Source organism: Mobula hypostoma, chromosome 12 (genome assembly GCF_963921235.1).
Source record: "Mobula hypostoma chromosome 12, sMobHyp1.1, whole genome shotgun sequence".
NCBI classification, from domain to species: domain Eukaryota; kingdom Metazoa; phylum Chordata; class Chondrichthyes; order Myliobatiformes; family Myliobatidae; genus Mobula; species Mobula hypostoma.
Window position 1 is genome coordinate 7,102,991 of NC_086108.1, and position 24,861 is coordinate 7,127,851.

General features: G+C 42.7%; 1 protein-coding gene across 12 annotated transcripts in view; it reads left to right on the forward strand.

Annotated features, from left to right (window-relative positions):
* The window catches only part of LOC134354592 (serine/threonine-protein kinase PAK 4-like), a 220,052-nt gene that overhangs the window by 159,715 nt on the left and 35,476 nt on the right, over window positions 1-24,861 (forward strand). The window lies entirely within an intron of this gene.

Genomic DNA, 24,861 nt, shown 5'->3' on the forward strand with positions numbered 1-24,861 from the left:
GGTCTCAGGTCTCCATTGAACTAGCAGTTCTCATCCAGGCATTGGCTTTCAAGATTCAAATTTATTTATCACGAGTATATCAAAACTTAACCGGCCAGTGGTGTAGTAGCATCTGAACTGGACTTCAAGGCGAGTGGTCCTGGGTTTGAATCTGGCTGGCTCCTTGCTCGCTTTCCATCTGTGCTAGGTTGAGTGTCATACTAGCAACTTCGCCTAGTAAAAAAACAGACTAAAAATGCTAAAAAAAAAAAAAATGGCAATGCGCATAAAATGCTGGAGGAACTCAGCAGACCAGGCAGCATATATGGAAAAAAGTAAACATTTGACGTTTCGGGCTGAGACCCTTTTTAACTATTTTCTCTTTTCCATATATGCTCCCTGGCCTGCTGAGTTCCTCCAGCATTTTGTGTGCATTGCTTTAGTTTCCAGTATCTGCAGATTTTTCCCTTGTTTGTGAAAGAAATAGCAAGATTGCCACCTGATGCGCCACAAGGCGTGGAAAGGAACAACGAAATCAAAACTTACAGTGAGAGCCACCATTAATGTTAACAACCAATATATCCAAGGGTGTGCTGGGGGCAACCTGCAAGTGGCCCCACACATTCTGGTGCCAGTGTGGCATGCCCACAATGCTTGGCAGAGCAACACAGAACACAACAAGCAATAAAACAACCGCAGCAAAACAAGTCCTGTTCCTCCCACAGCCTCATTCCTCCTGCCATATTGGATTGAGTATTACAGTTGGCTTTACTTGTCTCTTACCTCTGCCTCTGATCAGCAGGCACCTTGAAACAAAGTGAATCACATCTGCCCAATGAGGTGAGAGAAATTCTCGACATGCGTTGACCTTGAGGGCAATTATTAATCAGAATCGGGTTTAATTTCACCAGCATATGTTGTGAAATTTGTTGACTTTGCGGCAGCTGTACAATGCACTACATAATAATAGAAAGGGAAAAAAACTGAATTAAAGTGCGCGTGTGTGTATATGTATATATGTTGTGCAAAAATAGAAATAAAGAAAGTAGTGAGGTAGTGTTCGTGGGTTCACTGTCCATTCAGAAACCAGATGGCAGAGGAGATGAAGCTGTTCCTGAATCGTTGAGTGTGAGCGTGAAGCTTCTGTACCTCCTCCCTGATGGTGGCAATGAGAACAAGGCATGACCTGGGTGAAGGGTGTCCTTAATGATTTATGCCACCTTTTTGAGGCATCGCTCATTAAAGATGTCCTGGATACTACGGAGGTTAGTGCCCATGATGGAGCTGACTAAGTTTACAACTCTCTCTGGCTTATTTTGATATTGTAGAGTAGCCCACTCTCCACCCCCATAGCAGGCGGTGATGCAGTCAGTCAGTCAGAATGCTCTCCACAGTACATCTGTAGAAATTTGTGAGTGCTTTGAAAAACAACTGAAGGCCAAATGTAATTATTGCACTCTCAGATTATATGGAGAATTCGGAAGCCGCCTGTGGTCCAGGGAAGTGTTGAAGCACTGTATGTATCTTTATGTATTGCACTGTACTGCTGCCACAGAACAACAATTTTCACAACGTTGCTATAAACCTGATTCTGCTTTACTGACTATACTAATAGATCTGGATATTTCCAATCTGCAGTAATCCCCTAACAAAGTTTCTGAGTTCACAATATTAAACTAGAGGGAAAATTTATTGTTCTTTTTTAATTTATTGAGATACAGCACAAATTTGGCAATTCAATATAATATAGATTATTTTTAACACAGGGATCTCGAAATTCACCACTTGATACTTTGATAATGCCTTTTTCCTTTACCCTAATTCTCTCTCATGGTTAAGATCTAATCGTTTAGTTGCATCATCTTCTGAAAAAACTTCTATTGTTTCCTCAAAGCCTGCACATTTCTAAATAATTTATTTATTTATTTTATTATCTGTTAAAATTTTTATTTATTTGTTTATTTGAGATGCAGTGTGGAATAGGCCCTTCTTGGCCCTTCAAGCCACGCTGCCCAGCAACCCCCGATTTAATCCTAGCCTAGTCACAGGACAATTTGCAGTGATTAATTAACCTACCAACTGCTAGGCCCTTGGACTGTGGGAGGAGACTGAAGCACCTGGGGGAAAACCACGCGGTCGTGCGGGAGAACACGAGCAAGATCCCAAAAACAAGATCTTTTACTGTCTCTTCCTTCAGTTAGTCCTGACGAAGGGTCTCGGCCCGAAACGTCGACTGTACCTCTTCCCAGAGATGCTGCCTGGCCTGCTGCGTTCACTAGCAACTTTGATGTGTGTAGGATGGAGGGAGTGTGTTGATATTCTTGTTGCTGTTTGCACTGGTTTTTTTTGTGTGTGGGGAGAGGTTTGATATTTTGAACAGCCTGGCCTCCATGGTTTAGAAGAATCTCTGAGTTGTATACCGTGTACATACTTTGATAATACATGAACCTTGTTTCTTGAACATCTTGTTTGCCAATTAATTAGGAGCCTGATTTGGCATGTTTTAAACATAGTTATGGTTGCTACGGGTTCTTTACTGCTGAGAACTGATTTATTGGTGTTTCTGTTGGCATTCTATAGTTTGTGGGCACACACACTCTCTGTATAGTCCTCAAGTGTGTTTAGCTTCTGTTTTGGCAAGAGCCAAAAATCTTAAAAGTAGCTCAACTGTCTGGCTTCAGGGATAGACTGTCAAAGCAAAAACTGGTTACGGTGCTGGAAAAGTGAATTGTGAAATGAAAATGCTGATTGGGTCAGCCAGCACCAGTGGTGAGCAAAACAGATTGGTGACCTTTTGTTAGCTGTGCTACTTGCTCAGCAGGAAAATAAAACACGTATTTTATTAATTATCTATTCAACCGTGTGCTTGTGAACCTGGTTTTCCAATTAATTTAATTCTTTCTTTCTTTCTTTCCTAAGTTATTTTGTGTTATGTATACTACTGTGCTTTACACCATGGTCTGGAGAAAATTTGACAGTATACATGTATATAGTTAAATGACAATAAACTTAATTTGACATGAAGTTTCATCCACAGTAAAGTCATTTACTTCATAAGTTAACTCTGAAATCCATTGAAAATTCTAGAGGAAGCAGATTAAACTTGGTTGTCACTCCCCCCCCCCCCCCCCCCCAAGCTATCTTGCCCTCTTTTAATTGGGCCATCTGATACTTGGGATTAGTGAAGTCCAAGTATACTGTAGAAGCTAAAGTCATGATTTTCAAAAGTTATTCATGAATGTTTTATTGACCTGTAGATTTAAAGTGTCTATGCTGAAACCAACCCTTCGATAACTTCTAATTCAAAATTATTCCTCAGTGCTCTAAGTTCAAAGTATATTTATTATCAAATCATGTATACATTATACAACTTTGAGATTCATCTCCTAACATGTAGCCACGAAACAAAGAAACCCAAAAGAAGCTGTTTTTTAAAAAAAGACCATCAAACACCCCAATGTGCAGAGAAAAGAAAGAAAAAAAATCATGCAAAACAGGCAAATAACATTCTGAACTGACGTTCACAAAGAGAGCCCAAGACTTGTAGTTCAGCACAGAGCCAAGTAAACATCATGGAGCAGAGAGCTGAACCGGCCCCTGACATTTTCAATCGGCTCAGCGCCTAAATCGCGTCCAAACCTCGGGTTCTATCGCTTCGATGCCTGGACGCCACCGCCTCTATTCAGCCTGTGACACGGCATGTAAGGAACAAGCAAATACATAAAGGTTTTCCAAACAACCATTGTGCAAATTAAAAAAATAATACTGAGAACATGAGTTGTGGAGTCCTTGAAAGCGAGTTGAGTGCTGTGAAATCAGTTCAGAGTTGTGGGGAGTGAAGTTATCCACACTGGTTCAGGAGCCTGATGGTTGAGGGGGTAATAACTGTTCCTGAACTTGGTGGTGTGGAACCTGAGGCTCATTGTGGTGAGTGAAGTTATCCACACTGGTTCAGGAGCCTGATGGTTGTGGGGTAATAACTGTTCCTGAACCTGGTGGTGTGGGACCTGAGGCTCATTGTGGTGAGTGAAGTTATCCACACCGGTTCAGGAGCCTGATGATTGTGGGGTGATAACTGTTCCTGAACCTGGTGGTGTGGGACCTGAGGCTCATTGTGGTGAGTGAAGTTATCCACACTGGTTCAGGAGCCTGATGGTTGTGGGGTAATAACTGTTCCTGAACCTGGTGGTGTGGGACCTGAGGCTGCTATGGCTCCTATCCGATGGTAGTAGTGAGAAGAGAGCATTGCCTGGATGGTGGGGGTTCTTCATGATGGATGCTGCTTTCTTGTGGCAGCACTCGTAAATATGCTTAGTGGCACAGAGGGATTTTCCTGCGATGGACTGGGCTGTGTCCTCTGCTTTCTGCAGCTTTGACTGTGTGTGGGCCTCCCTGTTTCTATTCCAGACAATGATAAAGTGCTCAATAAATGCTTCATGACTGCTGCATGTCAGCAACACTTGGATCTCAAGAAAGAATTTAAAAAATTGAAACAAGCTTGGTTGTGTCAATAAAAACACATCTGTCAAATGTGGCATACGAATGTAACATCGTCCGTATTCTTTGAATAAATATTTCTTTCACCTTTTTTTTCCCTCTAACCTTCCTTTATCATTCTTGGTACTTTAAGATGCTTTCTCTTAATCATCTGTTCCTTTATCTGTTTCATTTTAAGTGATAATTACTGGGTGTTAGAGAGTGAATCAGAGTTTGATATAATTTTTCTGATCTTTTTTCACTCGGAAGATGCTGTGTTTCCTCCTGAATACTGAGTAAAAGCAGATTAATGTAGCCCATGGGGAGGAAAAAGCACTCATAAAAAGACACTACTGAATTATAAGGCATACAGAATTTTTTTTTTAAATGTGCTTTTAAATAGGCCTCACTGCATCTGGTGTTAGCCAGTGCCTGGAACTGACTGGTACTGGGCAGCAGAGACATTCCGTCCAGTGGATTATGTGAAATTGCAGCTTGCTCATTTCAGATAACAACATTTTCTTTTCTAAATTGGCAAATGTATATTGGGATTTAAATCAATCAAGGTTATTTATTTTGCTTCAGTGCTACTTACTGCCTGTTACGCCTCTGGCATTCAGGGTAGCAGTGAAGGTCCTCCATCTCTGGTGGTGTTCAAAGTACATTTATTATCAAAGTATGTATATATTATAGAACCTCAAGATTCGTCTCCTAACAGGCAGCTGTGAAGCAATGAAACCTTTTTGAAAAAAACATATGTATATTAAAAAAGGAAGACCATCAAATACCCAATGTGCAGAGAAAAAGAAAACCCGCAAGCAAATAGCATTCTGAACTAAAGTTTGCAGTTCGGTGTAGAGCTGAGTAAATCTCACGGAGCAACAATCAGAATGGGCCTGTCCCTCGTCTCGGGCCCTGACACCCTGACCTTTTCAATCTGGCCTGACACCTAAACTGACAAGCAAACATCCGGTTCAATCACCTCGATACGGTCTGGGGACCTGGACCTTGCACCCCAATTCGGATTGTAACCAACAATTTCCTTCATCATGTCAGTAGCTTCCTCTCAGTTTTCACTACTATCAGTCACACGGATTACAGATAGAGACTCAGGAATAATGTCACAGGCAGATGAGGAAAGTTTCTTCATTGTTGTTTTGCATAACAGTTTTGTTTGACCAGTCAATGTTGTTAGCCCTGAGCTAAACCCTCTAGCCCCCTCCCGCCCAGAACCTGGAGGACCAGTGGACCACTCTTAGTCTGCCCTCTAGTCTTTTACCTGTTTGGCTTGAGTGACCCTACCAAAAGCCAAAGCATAAAGTCTTGACTCCAGCCAACATAGCTCTCCCAGTCATTGAGGCACGCAGCGTCCAAACTCAATGAGAATGATATATTTGCTTCAGTGCCTCATTAGAATTATTTCAGTTTATAAGACCATAAATTCTATTATATGTCCTCTCTTGGATCTTATGTTGGCTTTGACTTCTCTTAATAGCCATGGTTCTGTCAACTTGCCTTTAGGAAGCTCTTGGGATATATCCTGTGCCTTCCGAATTGCTTCCAGAAATTCCAGCTATTGCTGCTCTGCTGTTATCCCTGCCAGTGTTCTTTTCCAATCAGTTCTGGCCGACTCCCATGCCTTTACTCCACTGTAATACTGATACACCTGACTTTATCTTTTCCTTCTCAAATTTCAAAGTGAATTGGATCATATGATCACTACTAAGGGTTCTTTTTGCTTAAGCTCTCTAATCAAATCCAGTTCATTGCACAACACCCCATCCAGAATAGTTAATCCCTTGGTTGGCTCAATCAAGAGCTGCTCTAAAAAGCCATCTTGTAGGTATTCTAGAAATTTCCACTCTTAAAATCGAGCACCAGCCTAATTTTCCCAATCTACCTGCATATTGAAATCCTCTGTGACTATTGTGTCATTGCCTTTTTGGCGTGCATTTTCTATCTCCTGTTGTAATTTGTAGACCACATCCTTACTATTGTTTGGGAGTCCATATACAGGGTCAGGGTCATTTGATGGATCGTCCTATGCTGAAGAGTTAGTATGTGAGGACACTGTACAGTCAGGAGTGCTGAATTTACCCATATCAGTCATTTGCTTTTTCATCCACTTGGTTGTATTAAACAAAATAGATTATTTGGGTGGCAGGGTGGAGATGCTTCTCTACCAAAGGAGGTGTAAGGTGCTCCTTCTCTCCACTAACCTGCAGGTCGCCCTTGGGCAAGGTGTATCACCTGCCTAGCTTCCCCCTTCTCCCCCCCCCACCCTCCCACCAGCCTGATGGATGGTCATGCACATTACAAGTCTAGTTATGTGACCACACTGATGCCAGACAATCTGAAGAGTATTGATAATGGCTAGGGGTGGTGGTCACCCGTCTTGTAAAGGCGATCCTTCCTCCGCTAGCCCGCAGCGCAGGTCACCCCGAGGCAAGGTATAGCACCTGCATAGCTACCCCCCCCACCCCCCAATCAGGGTCACGTGAAGCCATGGGAATAGGTGGTGGATGGTTGTATGAGCAGCGGTGCATACCACAAGTCCTGGCTATGCGACCACTGACATCAGTCTCTGAAGAATATTGATCATGGCTGGGGTCACCCACTTTTTAGAGACACTGTCCAGAAGAAGGCAATGGCAAACCACTTCTGTAGAAAAATTTGCCAAGGACAGTTGTGGTCATCGACTATGATTGCCCATGTCATATGACATGGCATATAATGATGATGAGGACTCAGCTCTTCAAAGCTTTAACAGCTTTTGTGACTCTTCAGAAACGCCTCAAAGACTCCGGTTTTAGGGGTTGTTGACTTTATGTTCATTGAACTGCAGTTAGTTTGATTTTGCACAAAAATTGGAAAGAACTTTCGTTTAAATTATCACAAACATGAGAAAATCTGCAGATGCTAGAAATCTTCCGGTGACCACCCATTTCAATTCTATTTTCCATTCTCATTCTGACAAATCCGCTCATGGCCTCCTTTACTGCCACGATGAGGCCGCACTCAGGTTGGAGGAACAACACCTTGTATCCCGACTGTGTAGCCTCCAACCTGATGATATGAACAGTGATTTTTCAAGCTTGCTCGCCCCCACCCCTACACCATCCCCAATTCCCATCTTCCTTATCTCCTTACCTGACCAGCACCTCCTTGTGGTGCCCCTCCCCTTTCTATTTCTTCCATGGTCTTCTGCCCTCTCCTATCAGATTCTCTCTTCTCCTGCCATTTATCTTTCACCAATCAACTTCACAGCTCTTTTCTTCACCCGCTTCCTCCTCCTCCTCCCAGTTTCACCTATCACCTGTCACCTTGTACTACTTTCTCCCCTTCCCCACCGTCTTATTCAGACTCCTCTTCCTTTCCAGTTGTGATGAAGGGTCTCGGCCTGAAGTGTTGGCTCTTTACTCTTTTCTGTAGATGCTGCCTGACCTGCTGAGCTCCTCCAGCATTTTGTGTGTGCTAATTTTAAATTATGTTTATTATGTCCATAGCCATGAATCAGATCAGGATCTGATAGCCTGTCAGGAGGGAAAGGCCATAATATGTTCATTAAGTAGGGTGAGAGCCAACAGCGCCTTTATTTCCTGCGAAGCATCAAGAAAGCTCACCTCTGTCCCAGGATACTAATGGACTTTAACCACTGTACCATTGAGAGCATACTCACCAACTGCATTTCAGTGTGGTGTGGCAATTGTCCCGTATCGGCACCCAGTTGCCCACCATTGGGAACATCTACCATAAACACTGCCTGGGCAAGGCGAAAAGCATTATCAAGGATGCATCTCACCTTACCGTGGTCTTTTTACTCTCCTCCCCTCCTGTAGGCGCTACAGGAGCCTCCACTCCCACACAGAAAGAGCTTCTTCCCTGAGGCTGTGACCCTGCTGAACCTCACATCACAGCGCTAAGCAGTATTGCACTCATATTGTACTGTCTCAGTACTTTTGTATTTATGTGCTGTAGCACTTACTTTTTATTTGCAGTTATCTTGTAAATAACACTATTCTTTGCATTTCTGGTTAGATGCTAACTGCATTTCATTGGCTTTGTATCTGTACTCGGCACAATGACAATAAAGTTGAATCTAATCTAATGTCCTCTTCATAGATGCTGCCTGGCCCTCTAAGTTGCTCCAGCATTTTGTGTGTGTTGCTCTGCATTTCCAGTATCTACAGAACCTCTTGTGAAAAAGGATCTATTGTTTTCCCAGCATATATGACGAGTAAACTCTTCTCGGTCTTTCAGCCGGGTGCAGATATTGATTTTAACTGATATTTTGATGACAAACTACCATCTTCATCAAGGATGATGACTGGGCATGCCTAGTCCAGTGGTATATATACCCTATCACCTGTCCCTCCTGATTGATTTGTCCTCAGCCAATCAGGTTTCCGCTGTCCCACCTTATTTATAATCAAATTACAATCGCGCCAATGGCTTTTGGGATTACTTGGTGAAGGAAGCCAATGTAACAAAACTGGAGAAGAATTTTAACAAAGATGAAGTTCTCACTCTAATTAAAGATCTGGAACTATCAGGCTCTTGAACCAGAGGGGATAACTCCACTCAACTTCACTTGCCCCATCACTGAAGTGCTCGCACAACCTATGGACTCATTTCAAAGGACTCCTGATCGTATGTCCTCGATATTTATTGCTTGATGATGGATGCTGCTTTCTTGTGGCAGAGCTCCTCGTAGATGTGCTCCATGACCAAACCATGCCCAGATCCACGGCAGCAATTCTTATTGCCTCACTTCACAACTGTGGCTATTTACAGTTCTCCACTTACCCTTCAAGAGGCTAATTTTAAAAAAATATTGATGGACCATTCACACTTGAACCCATCTTTACCCAAACATTTGTTTTGCAGCCTGTGTAAGTCTGCCTGCAGTCTTAACTACAAGCTGGCTCACTGCCCAGGTTACACACTGAATGAAATATTGTATTGCTGTCCCTAGCCGTTGATTCACAGTGAATGAGTAAGCCCCATGGGACGACGCTGTCCTCCTTCCAATCTGATGATTGCATTGTGAATGCCATGTTTTTTCTATGTAAGTAGGAAGGCTTCCTGTATCACGGAAAGGGACCGCTAAGCATTTATAATTGAGGCAACAAGATTAATATTGACTGAGTTGTTCCAGAAAGTTCCATTTTTATTATGTGATTCAAACCTGGGCTTTCGGCCTCTCCTCCGCACACACATACATATTTATGCACATGCACGCGCACACCTAATGTAATTCACATTTTGTTTCTGTTGTTATGTTTTGCATTGTACTGTTGCCTCAAAGGCAACAACACAATAGGACAGTGAAAAGCAGAGGAGATGCTGAAAGCCCAGTGTATGTATTATTGCGTACGTGTGTGTGTATGTGTGTGTGTATATGTGTGTGTGTGTGTATATATATATATATAAATAAAATAGTTAAATTAGTAGTGCAAAAATAAAAATAATAAAAGTGGTGAGTTCGTGTTCATGGGCTCAATGTCTATTCAGAAATCTGATGGTGGAGGGGGAAAAAGCTGTTCCTGAATCATTGAGTGTGCGTCTTCAGGCTTCTGTACCTCCTCCCTGATGGTAGCAATGAGAAGAGGGCAGGTTTTGGGTGGTGGGGGTCCTTAATAATGGATGCCACTTTTTTGAGGCATCGTCCCTTGAGAATGTCTTGGAATCTATGCAGGCTTGTATCCACGCTGGGGCCGACTAAGTTTACAATCCTCTGCATCTGACTTCAATCCTGTGCAGTAGCGAATCCCCACCCCCCACCCCCATGCCAGAAAGTGATGCAGCCAGTTAGAATGCACTCCATGGTACATCTGAAGAAATTTCAAGGGGGGGATTGTCAGGGCGTATCGTGTAGCTTCTCAATTCCCTAGCCACAAGGGCCAGCGGGAATCTAGGAATCCTTAAAAATTTTCATGATATTCTCATTGGTGTCTTGTCATAATTTTGCAACCTTTCCAAGTCTCTGTTCAGATGTAAACCTCCCCCCAGCACCGTACAAATAAACCTTTCTGCATCTCTGTTTTGTGACTTTAAGTTTTTTGTAACACGAAGACCAAAATTGTTAGCTGTTCAAAGTACATATACAACTCTGGGATTCATTTTCTTGCAGACCTACAGCACTGTGCAAAAGTATTGCAGTGTGCTGCCTCCAAAAAAACAACAGATTTCATGACACCTGATCTTGATTCTATTGTGGACTGAGAGTGGGAAAGGAGCAGGGAGAGGGGAATTCATAGTTGGGGAGAGGGGACGGAGTGGGAAGCACCAGCAAGACATTCTGTAATGATCAATAACACAATTGTTTGGAATCAGATGACCTTGCCTGGTGATTCAGGGCTGGGTGTGTCTTCACCTGGGCTACCCCCCTGCCCCCCAGCTCCTGGCACTCTTTCTCTCCCACCTGTCCCACATTCCTCCCATGGCACTCCACCCTCACCATTCCTAACCTCCTTTGCCTCTGCCAAATTCATAAACTTGTTCTCTGCTCCACATTGACAAATACAGTACTATGTAAAAGTGCTCGACATTGTTTAATTTCTGATCCATAGGGTTCTTCCAGGAGTCAAGAATGGCGAGCAGTCTTAATTCCCAAATTTCAGTTCATTTTAAGAGTCCAAATGAGCATACAAATACTAAGCAAACTAAATGAAGAGCTGAGAAACAGTGCTAAGAGGGGAATTCATGCTAAGAGGTTTAAGACAAAGGAATAATGAAGAAATGAAAGATGGTGCCTAAAAATCTGTCATATTCATAGACAAGGGAAATTCCTTGGAGAATAAACTAGTGTAAACAATTACATCACATGGTTTTTGCTAATATTTAGCAAATGAAAAATGGGACAGGTGATAAAACTTAGTTCAGCTGTGATATTGCTGTTTCAGATGAGTTTGTTTAAGAAGTACAAATCTTATAAAAAGTACTAGTAAAAACAGTGCTATTTAACACTACTATTAAAAATAGTCCCGCCTTTTAATTCTATAAGAGAAGCTTGTAGTGGCTGGCGTGTATCCACTTACTTTTACCTTCTACCTTAACTGCTGAATTGTTAATTAAAGGTACTTGGTAAAGAACTTCCCACCGAGCTCCCGGGGTTCCTTATGCAGTTTCTTAACCAGAACCCACTCGCCAAGAAGCAAGGTGTGTCTTCCTGATGAACCACGCCAAGCAGCGTAAACCTACTGAGAAGCAGACTGAAAAGCTTGTGTTACTTTTGCACAATAATCAACTAAACTATCTGTCATATCGTGTACATCAGCCCCTCTCAGATTGAAGCTCACAGTAGTGACGTAGGTCGCCCCATCACCACAGATGGACTCAATTTTGTTTTCTTGCTTTGGATTGCCCTGATGCTGTATACATCTGAAGGAAGAGCTGTAGTCTATGGTATGCCTTCCTCGTGATACTTAGTCATTGTTTGATGATGCAATTCAGTCTTTTAACATGTCCTGATGACTCTGGATGACGTGGGCAACAAAAAGTACCATTCAATGTTCATCAGTCAGCATAATTCTTGACAAAGACTTGGTTGGAGTCACTGTGTCTTGGCAATCACCATCCAGGAATATAGTCCTTAATCAGTGTTTTGGCTGTCTGTGGCAGTAGCTTTTCTTGCTAGGATGGCTTCCACCCATCTTGATAATTTGCCCACTAATAATAATACATCTGAATATCCTTGACACTTCAGTAAAGTAATGCAGTCCACTTGTAGATGTAAAATGTACCAGATGGGGCAGGAGTACTTAGTTGAAGTAGCTTTTCCATTGAGGTAGATTTGTTTTCTGGCATGTCATACATCTTGCAACTGTTTGTCGAGCTTACATCCTGAACTTTGGATTCCACCAACATTGAGAGAATCCTGTCAACCATCTTTTCACTCCAATGTGTATCTGCTGTGCCAGGTGAGGAGGCAGCTCAGTGGGGGCTGCCAGCCTGTGACTAGTGCCATATCTCCATGATTCATTGTCATTTAATAACCACCCCCCCCGCCCCCCATTTTCTATCCAGTGCCACTTTCTTCATTGGAGCACTGATCTTGCATTTCTTGAGTATCTCACATGTTCGTCTGTGACACAGTTTCAGTTATTGTGCTTTATTCCATTTTTTCAATTTTCTTTATATTCCTTCTCTTGCAACCCTTTTTGCAGTTTTGTCTGCAAATGCATTTCCTTGGCTTTCCATTGTGGTTATTTTTAGTGACCTTTACATTTCAATGCTGCAACTTCTGTTAGTAGTTGCAAGTTCTTGTACTAGTTCGCCATTCTTGATTGGAGTTCTCACAGCTGTAAGAAATCCTTTTTTCTCCAGAAATTTCCAAAATCATGAACGACTCCAAAAGCATATTGAGAATATGTGTAGATATTAGCTTATCTTCCTTTAATTCCTCTCTCAATGTTTTACTAATTAGCTTCAGAATTTGAATCAGATTTAGTATCTCCAGCATATGTCGTGAAATTTGTTAACTTTGTAGCAGCAATGCAATACATGATAAATGAACAAAAGGCTGAATTATAGTAAGTACATTTGTATATTAAATAGTTAAATTAAAATAGTGCAAAAAATGGTAAGGTTGTGTTCATAGGTTCAATGTCCATTTAGAAATTGGATGACAGAAGGGGAAGAAGCTGTTCCTGAATCATTGATGTGTGCCTTCAGGCTTCTGTACCTCCTCCCTGATGGTAGCAGTGAGAAGAGGGCATGTCCTGGGTGATGAGGAGGGTCATTAATGATGGACGCCGCCTTTCTGAGGCATCGCTCCTTGAAGATGTCCTGGATACTACAGTGGCTGGTACCCATGATGGATCTGATTAATTTTAACATGCTCTGCAGTTTTCTTTGACCCTGTCCCCCACCTTCCCCCATACCAGACGGTGATGCAGCTAGTCAGATTGTTCTCCACGATACATCTGTAGAAGTTTTCAAGCATTTTGGATGGTAAACCAAATCTTCAACTTCCTTTGCCCAAGATCAGTGATGTCAGTCAGAACCTTATCAGTCGAACTGACACTGAGCGGCTCAGAGAGTGAGATTCTGTTACAGTGGGATCATCCAGTTTAAAAGATCCATCTCCTTCCTGTTCATTGAACATATCTTGAGTCCTATTAAGACAATTGTGACACCGCTTGGTGATGCACTACAGTGCTCTCCATAATCCAATTTATTCTTCACTTACGTTGCTTGTTGGCACACTGACCTTTGCCAGAACATCCGGAACTTGCTTTCTTATTTCTGGGTGTCTTCCTCCTGCTTTTTGGCTCGTGAGGAACATAGTCATGTGGAGAATGGGGTTTTTAAAAAAAAAAGAGGAGCTACTGTCCTATTTAAACCTGTCTTTAATGATTGCAAGATCCTGCTCTACATTAAGAACTTAAAGTAGTGTGGGACTACATCATCAGTGAGTTGCTCACTGGCAGAGAAATTGAAGAAGCTGCACAACGTGCCGCTACCTTAGTCGATGGAGGCGTACAGTTTAATTGTGAGTGGTCACCATGGTTGTTTTTCTTGTAATTGCAAGGCCCTTTTGGACATTTTAAATCTGGTGTGCCACAAGTTCGATATGCTGATTTATTGGCTGAGAGCAGGGGCGGATGGCAGGGGAGCTGCGTGGACTCAGCCGTAACAAGAATTAGGCCTCAAGTCACCTGCTTTACAGCCAACGGGAGAGAAATGTCTAAGCCAGTGCGTTGCACTGGGGTGGCATGGCACAGCATCCAGGCTGGAGTCAGGGCTACCCCCACTGTGTGTGTTCGGGTGAAGACTAGCTCTTTTGTGGTCGACTGCAGATTTTGGTGGCACTCAAAGGAGTCTGCCCCAAGCTGTGTGGTCACCTGTTTTACAGCCGCTGGGAGAGAGGTGTCGCAGTTGGGACTATCCCCACAGTAATTGCTTAGCTGAAGACAAGCTCTTTTGTGGTCAATTGAAGATTTCAATACCCTCAGGGTCTGGACTATATACATGTATATTTGTGTGGTATTTTTATTGATGTTCTATATGGGCTTGTTATATATGTGAGGACCTCAAGCCATGGTATTGCCTGGGGATGAGGAAGGCTTTGGGGCTAGTGCGCCCCACTGGGGGGTTGGGGGTACCTTGTAGTCCACTGTAGTTTTGGATGGGCCTGGGAGTCTGACTACTAACAAACTTGCAGTCTTCATGCTCTGGCATGTGATTTCATATTGTGGATTTTGGATTTGCTTGCCCAGGATCACCTCTCTAAATATGTGTGGATGCTGTAAATATGCAGCCTGTCTGCCTTGTCCTCTTTCCATCACAAGCAACACACAACACAAAGGGTGGGCTCATTTTTGTGTTGCTTCCCCGACACCCCTAGACTGAAGCCAACAGGGGATCGTAACGCTGATTTGATACGGGCTTGTGGTCAGGTCTGTGCAGACTGGGCCTCAAGCTGCGGCGTCGCCTCTGGGGAGGTGGGTTCAGGCTGGAGGAGACGGGCTCTATTGTGGTCGACTGTACAGTGATGGCGTGGGTTTTTGACTCTATTGTGTTATTGTGATACTATTTGTGCTTGCTGTCTTATGTGCTGCATGTGACTGTTGGAACTGTTTTGCACCTTGACCCCATAGTAACACTTTCATTTGGCTGTATTCATGCTCATTCATGTATAGCTGAATGACAATTAAACTTGAATTGAACCTGACAGTATTAGACTACTATCAATCATGTGTACTGAAGGAGGTTCAGTTTTTGGGCTTCTTGATCATGAAAGGAACCTATTCTAACGTTGGAGTTTTGAGGCAATTGGCTAAGCAGATAGAAGATCTTCTCCTGGGGTTGCTGTCCTTGTTCCAGCAGCTGTTGCTGATACTCAGTCTCCATTTCAGCTCTGCGGTTTTGTTTTCCAATTAAATTGTTTTGCAACTTGGCTTTTGTCTGCATCCTTCAGTTTTTGTAATGGATCATGCAGACACTTATTTGTGGAATCAGCCTTAACTCCAGCAGCAATCCCTTCCAATGTTCAATTCTTCACGTTTTTCAGAAGCGTCTGTTCCTCTAACACATCAAGCAAACACTTTCTTGTGGCAGCAGCCTTAACTCTAGCAGCAGTCCTTTTCGTTCCATGGTTCAATTTTTTGTGCTCCAAGCTTGGTAGCTCTGCTTGCATGTGAGTTATTTTTATTGGTCCTTTGTAATAAATCCCTCTCTTCATTAATGATAGTCATTAAGGCAGTCTCTTCTTGGGCATTGGTATAATTGTTGCCCTTTTGAAGCAGGTGGGAACTTCCAACTGTAGCAGTGAGAGATTGAAAATGTCATCGATTACCCCTGCCAGTTAGTTGGCACAGATTTTCAGAGATGGGGCCTTACTGAGTGCCCCATCGGTGTCTTCCACCTTCCAAGGGTTCACCCTCCTTGAAGACAGCCTGACTTCGCCCTCTGAGACAAGGGTCACTGGGTGCTGCAGGATCCTCACAGCTTTAGTTTTATTCTTCCTTTCACAATGGGCATGAAAGGCGTTGAGTCCATCTGGTAGTGAGGCATTCACCATGTTGGGTTTTGCTTTGTAGGAAGAAATGACCTGCAAACCCTGCCAGACTTGACGTACATCCATTGTTGCCTCCAACATTGCTCAGAGTTGTTTCTTAGCTCTTGAAATAGCCCTCCACAAGTCATACCCGCTTTTCTGGTACAGACCTAGGTCGCCAGACTTAAATCTCACAGATTTAGCGCTCAGCAGGCAACGAACTTCCTGGTTCTTCTACATTGTTTGACTTGGGAATGTACAGTAAGTTTTCGTAGTAGCTAAAATTTGAATGCCATCATATGGTAGCAATTTGTATATATTCTTAATTCGTTGGAGTTCAGCCCAAGTCTTTAAGCTTCCTTTTTTAGGATGTGACCACTTGTCAATTTTTTTTCTGGGTATGGTGGTTGATGACAAACCTATTTCCTTTCCTACTCTCCATCACCAGTCTGGTGGGTTTTCACTCTCTTAGTTTTTATTGGGTCCGGTGTTTGAACAGTTTAAACGCCAGCACAGAAAGGCAGGGTGGCAGAATTGGAAGCAAGGTTTGGGCAGATTTCGCTCACTCTCCTGCAATGTTTTTCCTTTCTCCACGTCATTGAGGCTGTGAGACTGCCCTGGCTGCTGTGCTTTGTGTCTGCAAGCTTCACCGTGATTTTTTTTTCCCCGCTGTAATTACCTGAGACCGAGGCTTTGGGCCTACTCTGGCTGCTCTGGGAATTTGGATCCAATGACTCGATTCGGTTCGGAACGCTGTTCCTCGCTCCTATTTGCCTAATTGTGATTTTCCTCTTTCTCTGCGCTTTGGGTGTTAGTCTGGCTTTTTTCCTCAATGTTGTATAATTTATACATTGATAATAAATGTACTTTATGAACCCTCAACACAGGGGCCCCCCAGGGATGTGTAGTAAGCCCTCCCCTTTACTCACTGTATACCCATGACTGTGTCGTCACCTATAGCTCAAATCTGCTAATTAAATTTGCAGATGATACTAAATTGATGGCTTTATCTCAAATAGTAATGAGGCAGCCTACAGAGAAGAAGTCATTAGATTAGATTAGATTACATTCAACTTTATTGTTATTGTGCCGAGTGCAGATACAAAGCCAATGAAATGCAGTTAGCATTTAACCAGAAATACAAAGAATAGTGTTATTTACAAAATAACTGCAAATAAAAAGTAAGTGCTACAGCACACAAATATGTAAGTACTGAGACAGTACAAACTGGGTGCAATACTGCTTAGTGCTGTGATGTGAGGTTCAGGGTCACAGGGTCACAGCCTCAGGGAAGAAGCTCTTCCTGTGCTTGCTGGTTTGGGAGCGGAAGCTTTGTGGTCCAATATGGGACAATTGCCATACCACACTGAGATGCAGTTGGTGAGTATGCTCTCAACGGTACAGCGGTTAAAGTCCATTAGTATCCTGGGACAGAGGTGAGCTTTCTTGATGCTCCACAGGAAATAAAGGCGCTGTTGTGCCTTTTTGATCAGGATGGAGGAGTTCAGGGACGAGGTGTGAGTGTGCTTCCTAGCATGCCTTAAGTCCACAATGATCTCCTTGGTCTTAAGGGCCAGGTTGTTGTCAGCACACCACGCAGCCAGGTGCTGGACCTCGTCCCTGTAGTCTGTCTCATCATCCCCTCTGATCAGGCCGACCACCGTGGTGTCGTCTGCAAAGTTGATTATGGAGTTAGAACCAGGTACAGGAACGCAGTCATAGGTGAAAAGGGAGTACAGAAGAGGGCTCAGCACACAGCCTTGAGGCACGCCAGTGTTCAGGGTGAGAGTGGAGGAGGAGAGGTTGTCTAACTTAACTGATTGGGGTCTTTTAGTTACCCAGACATACTGATGTCAAGAAAACAACCTCTCCCTCAATGTCGCAGAAATAAAGGAGCTGTTTGTGGACTACAGGAGGAATGGAGACAGGCTCACCCCTATTGACAATAATGGATCTGGGGTTGAGAGGATGAACAGCTTTAAGTTCCTCGGTATACACTTCACCAAGGATCTCACTTGGTATGTACATACCGGGTGTGGTGAAAAAAGCACAACAGCACCTCTTTCACCTCAGACGGTTGAAGAAGTTTGACCTGATCCTAAGGACTTTCTACAGGCACATAATTGAGAGCATCCTGACTGGCTGCATCATTGCCTGGTATGGGAACTGTACTTCCCTCAATTGCAGGACTCTGCAGACAGTGGTGCGGACAGCCCAGCGCATCTGTAGATGTGAACTTCCCTCTATTCAGGACATTTACAAAGACAGCTGCGTACAAGGGGTCTAAAGGATTATTGGGGACCCGAGTCACCCCAACCACAAACTGTTGCAGCTGCCACCATCCGGGAAAGGGTACCGCAGCATTAAAGCCAGGACCAACAGTCTTTGGGACAGCTTCTTCCACCAGGCCATCAGACTGATTAATTCATGCTGACACAATTGTATTTCTATGCTGTATTGACTGTTCTGTATATCTTACTGTACATACTATTTATTGCAAATTACTATAATTTGCACATTCAGACAGATACATAACGTAAAGATTTTTACTCCTTATGTATGTGAAGGATGTAAGAAATAGTCAATTCAATTCAATGGAATTTGGTGCATGTCTTGCCATGGCTGCCAGACCAATTACAGGTGTCCCCCGCTTTCCGAACGTTCACTTTACGAAACCTCACTGTTACGAAAGACCTACATTAGCACCCTGTTTTCGCTTTCAGAAGGTGTTTTTACTGTTATGAAGAAAGGTAGCGCGCGATGTAAGGAGATGTAAGCAGCCGCTCTCCCCCGGATTCAGAACGGCATTGCTTAAACACGTTGCATTGAGCAGCCGTTAGCAAGATGTGATCTAAGGTGTCGGAAAAGCCTGAAAGAGTAAGGGTGTTACACTTAGCGTAAAACTAGACATAATTAAGTGTTTCGATCGTGGTGAACGAAGCAAGGACAAAGTGAGTTTGGCTTGTGGAAGCTGACGAAGATGATGTTGAAGGGGTTTTGGCATCTCATGACCAAGATCTGATAGATGAAGAGCTGATGCAATTGGAAGAGGAAAGGATAACGATCGAAACCGAATGCAGTAACGAAAGTGAAGCAACTGCGTGAGATTTTCACTGCAATGATAAAGTACGACTTTAATTTTGAAAGGGTACGTAGGTTTAGGGGATATTTGCAGGATGGTTTGAGTGCTTACAAAGAACTGTGTGATAGAAAAATGCACAAGGCTCAGCAGTCAAGCAAGCCTTCCACAGCAGACGATGAACCTCGACCTTCAACATCGAGGTGGGCAGTCATAGGAGAAGATGAGCTGCCTGCCCTGATCAACGATGAGATGACACCCCCGTGTTCCACCACCCCAACCCCCGGGCCCCAGACAGATACTGTACCGATTCGCGGAGAATGCAGCGGTAGCTGAGAGGCACACAGCACATCTTTAAGAAAAAAGCCGAAATAAACACGCTAATTAATTATGTGCCGCCTAGCATGTAATTGTCGGCCCAGATCAGAGGTGATTTAATCGGCAATCACCTCTGATCTGCGCCGACATTTACGTGCCGGGCGGCACCTAATTAATTAGCGTGTTTATTTCGGTTTTTTTCTTAAAGATGTGCTGCGTGCCTCCCAGCTGCTACTGCATTCTTCGTGGCAATGTATCGGGTCGGCGGCCCGGAGGGTGGGGGCCACTGCGCTACCCCAACCTGCGACGACTCAGTCTAACACATCATCATCAGTGTGCTCGGTGCTGTCCCGATTCTGGTAAGTGATACTACATTGTACATACATTATTTCTACTTTATATAGGCTGGGTATTTTTACGTATTACTTGGTAGATTTGGCAGCTTCATAGTTTAAAGGTTACTGGAAAGCACGTTTATGCCAACAGCGCTTGCGTGAGATTTTCTGCCGAGATTTTTGCTACAGAGATCTGTGCAGGCAATCGTTGTAGAGAAGTATTTCTACTTTATATAGGCTGTGTATTTATCATATCATTCCTGCTTTTACTATATGTTACTGTTATTTTAGGTTTTACGTGTACAGGGCCAAATTGTTGGATCTGTTTAATTTCTGATCCTTTGGGTTCTTCCAGGAGTCCAGAATGGCAAGCAGTGTTAATTCCAAGATTTCAGTTTATTTTAGAGTACAAACAAGCATACAAATACTAAGCAAACCAAATAAAGGTCTGAAAAATTATGTTAAAAGAGTAAGATACTTAAGGGAAAGGAATAAAGAAGAAATAAAAAAATGGCACTCTTGAAAAATCTATCACTTTTATAGAAAAAAATTCCTTGGATAGTGATGAATTAATAGTCTACATAATTAAAACAGTTACATCACGTAGTTAATGAAAAACGAGAAAAGTTAAATAAACTTTAGTTTAACTGTTATGCCTCTGTTTTACATGATTTTGTTTAAAAATACAAATCTTCAATGGTTCTATTTAACATCAGAGAATGTATACAATCTACAACCTGCAATTCTTGCTCTTTGTAGACATCCACAGAAGGGTATTTAAAGAATGAATGACAGTAAAAATGTTAGAACCCCAAAACCCCACTCACCCTCCCCCACACACACAAGCAGCAGCAAAGCATCGACCCTCCCCCTTAAATCTTTTAAAAAGTATTATTTAAAAAAATAGTGGTTTCTAACAGCACCCTACCTCTAGATATATGTGTGTGTGTGTGTGTGTGTGTGTGTGTGTGTGTGTGTGTGTGTATATATATAATGCATAAGACCTTTGCACAGGCCTATACTTGATAGAATAATAACCAAAACAGAATCAATTAAAGACCACACCAACTTGGGCATTCAACCAGTGTGCAAAAGACAACAGACTACAAATACAAAAAGAAAGAAATAGTAATAAATAATAAGGATCAGGAACATGAGATGAAGAGTCCTTGAGACTCTTCTTCTGGTGATGAATCAGCATATAGGAGGGAGATTGAAAATCTGGCTGAGTGGTGCCATAGCAACCTGTTACTCAATATTGGTAAGACAAAGGAGCTGATTGTTGACTTCAGGAGGAGGAAACCAGAGGTCCATGAGCCAGTTCTCATCAGAAGATCAGAGCCAGGAACTTTAAATTCCTCGGTGTATTTCAGAGGACCTGTCCTGGGCCCTACACATATGTGCAATTATGACGAAAGCACAATAGCACCCCCTTCTTTAGGAGTTTGCGTAAATTTAGCATGACATCTAAAGCTTTGACAAACTTCAATTAATAGAATTCAAAGTTGTCTGTATTCTGTTGGTGAATGTGCCTTATCGATAGCTTGTGAAATTAAGGGTACCCAGTACGTTTATTTCTCCTACTGGGGGCTGGAGTTCTACAGCCGACAGTATTTCAATGGTCCCATTTAATATCAGAGAATGTGTACAATCTGAAATTCTTACTCGCCACCAATATCTACGAAACAGAAGAGGACCCCAAAGCATGAAAGACAGCAAAACATTGTAACCCCAAAGCACCCTCTCACTCTCCCAAAGAATGAATGACAGAAAAATATTAGAACTCCAAAGCCCCCCTCTCACACACCCCCCCCCCTCACTTGCAGGAAGCATTAGCCTCCCCCCACCCCCCCACACCACCCACCAAGCAACCAATAGCAAAGCCCCCAAAAAGAGATCTGCAGCCCAACAAACACTATTGTTTATGCAGCAATTCAACTTGCCTCTCCCAACCCCCCCCCCCCACAGTGGTGTTCGCCACAGTGAGAGAGGAGACCAACAAAACAGTCGCTGTTATGATGTTGCAGTCTGTGACATCGCTTTTATTCTGGGTTTCTCTGACTCAAAATAAAAGTGATGCAGCAGATTTTAACAGCAACTGTTTTGTTGGTCTCCCCTCTTGCTGTGGCCAACACTTTTTGTTTCTTGTTAGTGACCTTTGGTATGTCGAATTGTTGGGTGAACAGTAGTTTAAAAGGTCAGCACAATATTGGACTGAAGGGCATGCACTGGGCTGAACTGCTGTATGTCCTACGCTTTCCTTAAAACCTAGAGTAGAAGCAGTCCCTTTAGTCTGCAATATTGTGCTGACCTTTTAACCTACTCCAAGATCAATCTTAACGAGCCCTCCATTTTTCTGTCATCCATGTGGCTCTCTAAGATTCTCTTGAATGTCCCCGATGTATCTGCTTCTACCAGCTGTGCATGCACGCACACCTCCATGTAAAAACCTACCTCTGACCTTCTGCCTATACCCTTATACAAAATCCAAAAGATCTGTGTATGACACTGTTCTGCTGCAAAGCAGCAAATTTTACTACACGTCAGTGATAATAAACCTGATTCTGTTTCTCTCCTGGACCCTGCAAATTATCAGAGGTGATGTTCCTTCTGTAACGTGTGGCAATTTGCAAGTAGGCCCAAACCAGATAACCATGCAAGCCTGCCCCAAAAGGCATTGGTAATTGGGCCCTGCAAAAATGAATCACCTGCTAGCTTTTTCTTTTCAAAATTTATTTAATTAGCTGAATTTAAATTCCCTCTTTAACCTCGTGTGGATTTACATATGAAGGTGGTCAGTCTAGACTCCTAGTTCTCAAGTTGAATAAATGTCACTGCTCTGACAGTAAGAATGCTTGTCATAACATTGCACAATGAATGGGACTCAAGTGTCCTAGTATTCTGACCAGAAAAAGAACATAGTTACAATAGGGGTTACATTGATCTCTAGTGGCACTGTGTCTCACCCAATTCACCCGGTCTACCCCACAGAATATATTACTGTGAGCTCTGTGTCAACATCTTAGCCTGACTTGTTTGAATAGACCCTGGGGTATCAATGTTTGAACAGAGCATGCTATTTATCTTTCGTCCAGCCAGCACTCCAATCACATTCCTTTGCAGACTGGAGACCTAAGATCTGGGGGAGAGATAAAACTTGGAAGGAAGTTTGATTGCATTTAGCATTGAGCAGAGATCCCTTGAGGAGCAGCAGGACCACGATCTGGCGGCAGTATTCGTTGATATTCTGCAGACAGGCTATGGCACAGCTGTTTTCGCTTTAGAGTCACAGGAAAGTACAGCACACGAACAGGCCCTTCAGCCCATTTAGTCCGTGCCATTTAAACTGTATAGTCCTATCGTCCTTTGAAATTTTAAATCTTGAGGAAAGCGTTGGCGCTGTTGGTATTTAATTCATATGGCACAAACAACCGCCTTGGTCTAGCTAGTCTGTGTTGACCATGAAGAAGTTCAGAGTAAAATTTATTATCAAAATATGTATCCACAGCACTGGGCAAAAAGTCTGAGATGCATGGAAAAAATTCTGTAAAGGTGCTTTCAAAAATAGCACTGGTTGACAAATTTCTTCAAAAGTATTGCTTCTTCAGAATTTTCTGTTTATGATAGACCGCTTGAAGCTGAGCACAAATATATCAGACTACGTCTATCACATAGGAATTTGGAGAAATAAGAAATTAACTTTTATTGAATATAATGCATTTAATTGCATAACGGAGATAACGCTTTGCAATGTCTCAGCTAAAAATGTTTTGTTGATGATTTTCATTTGTACTCAGTGTCTGAGGCTTCTCACTTAAGTGTCCAACAATTATCAGCCAGCATTGATGGATTCCAGTTGCCCTGAGACCGTTTCTCCATGACCACAATGTCCTGGTGAAATCTTTCACCATTCTCGTCACTGACAGTGCCAAGATTTGCAGGGAAGAAGTCTAAATGGGAACACAGAAAATGAATCTTTAGTGACATGTTGCACTTCATGGTTCTGTATGCTTGAAGTAATTGCCAAGAAATTTTTCACCAACAGCCTTGAATGCCTTCCGTGTGATTTTATCCGGGTCCACTAGAAGTTCTTATAATTGCCTGTCATTGATGCCGTTTGATTTGTAGCCCAACAAAAATGCCTTCCTTAATCTTGGCATCAATTATTCTGACTTGAATTATCAATTCAAATAACAAATATAGGCAATTTCAGAAAAACAGCATGTGATTGAGGAATTTCATGGTGATTTTCATGATTAGCAGCCCAAGATCTATGAGATACACCCAAAGGTATCCAGGAAGGAAAAACTTTGTTGTCTAGTGCATTGAATTGAAAAGTTTTTAAATATAAAAAAACTATAAATGGCAGTAAACAGTAAAAAAAACTATAAATGGCAGTAAATAGTAAAAAAAACTATAAATGGCAGTAAATAGTAAAAAAAAACTATAAATGGCAGTAAATAGTAAAAATCTAAATCAATTCAGTGTTTTGGTGTGACCATCCTTTGCCTTTAAAACTGCATCAGTTCTCTTAGGTACACTGTTGGGCAGTTTATAAGAAAATCGGATGGTAGGTTGTTCCAAGCTTGGAGAATTTGCCACAGTTCTTCTGCAGACTTTCACTGTCTTGCTTGTTTCTGTCTCTCCAGGTAATCCCAGACAGCCTTGATGATGTTGAGATCATGACTCTGTGAAGGCCAAAACATCTGAAACCATAGTGTACACTTGCTGACCACTTTATTAGATCCAGGGGTGGAACTCAATGTGTTCTTCTGCTGTAGCCCATCTACTTCAAGATCTGAAGTGTTGTACTTTCAGACATGTTCTTCTATATTCCACTATTGTAACACGTGGTTATTTGAGCTACTGCTACCTTCCTGTCAGCTTGAACCAGTCTGGCCTTTCAAATCTGACCTCTCTCAGTAACAAGGCATTTTCACCAATAGAACTGCTGTTCACTGGATGTTTTTTTTTCCCTTTTTTTACACACCAAGCTCTGTAAGCCTTGCTTACTTGGGTTCTTGGCTCCCATAGGCTCAAGTATGGTTAGAGTTCAACACTTCTGTAATTCATTGCATCCACTGTACAGGGGACTGCACCAGATCCCTGCTGCCTGGCCTCATCTGTTTCCACCTCTCACAATGGGGGCATAGAGGCTGGGCATCAGCAGC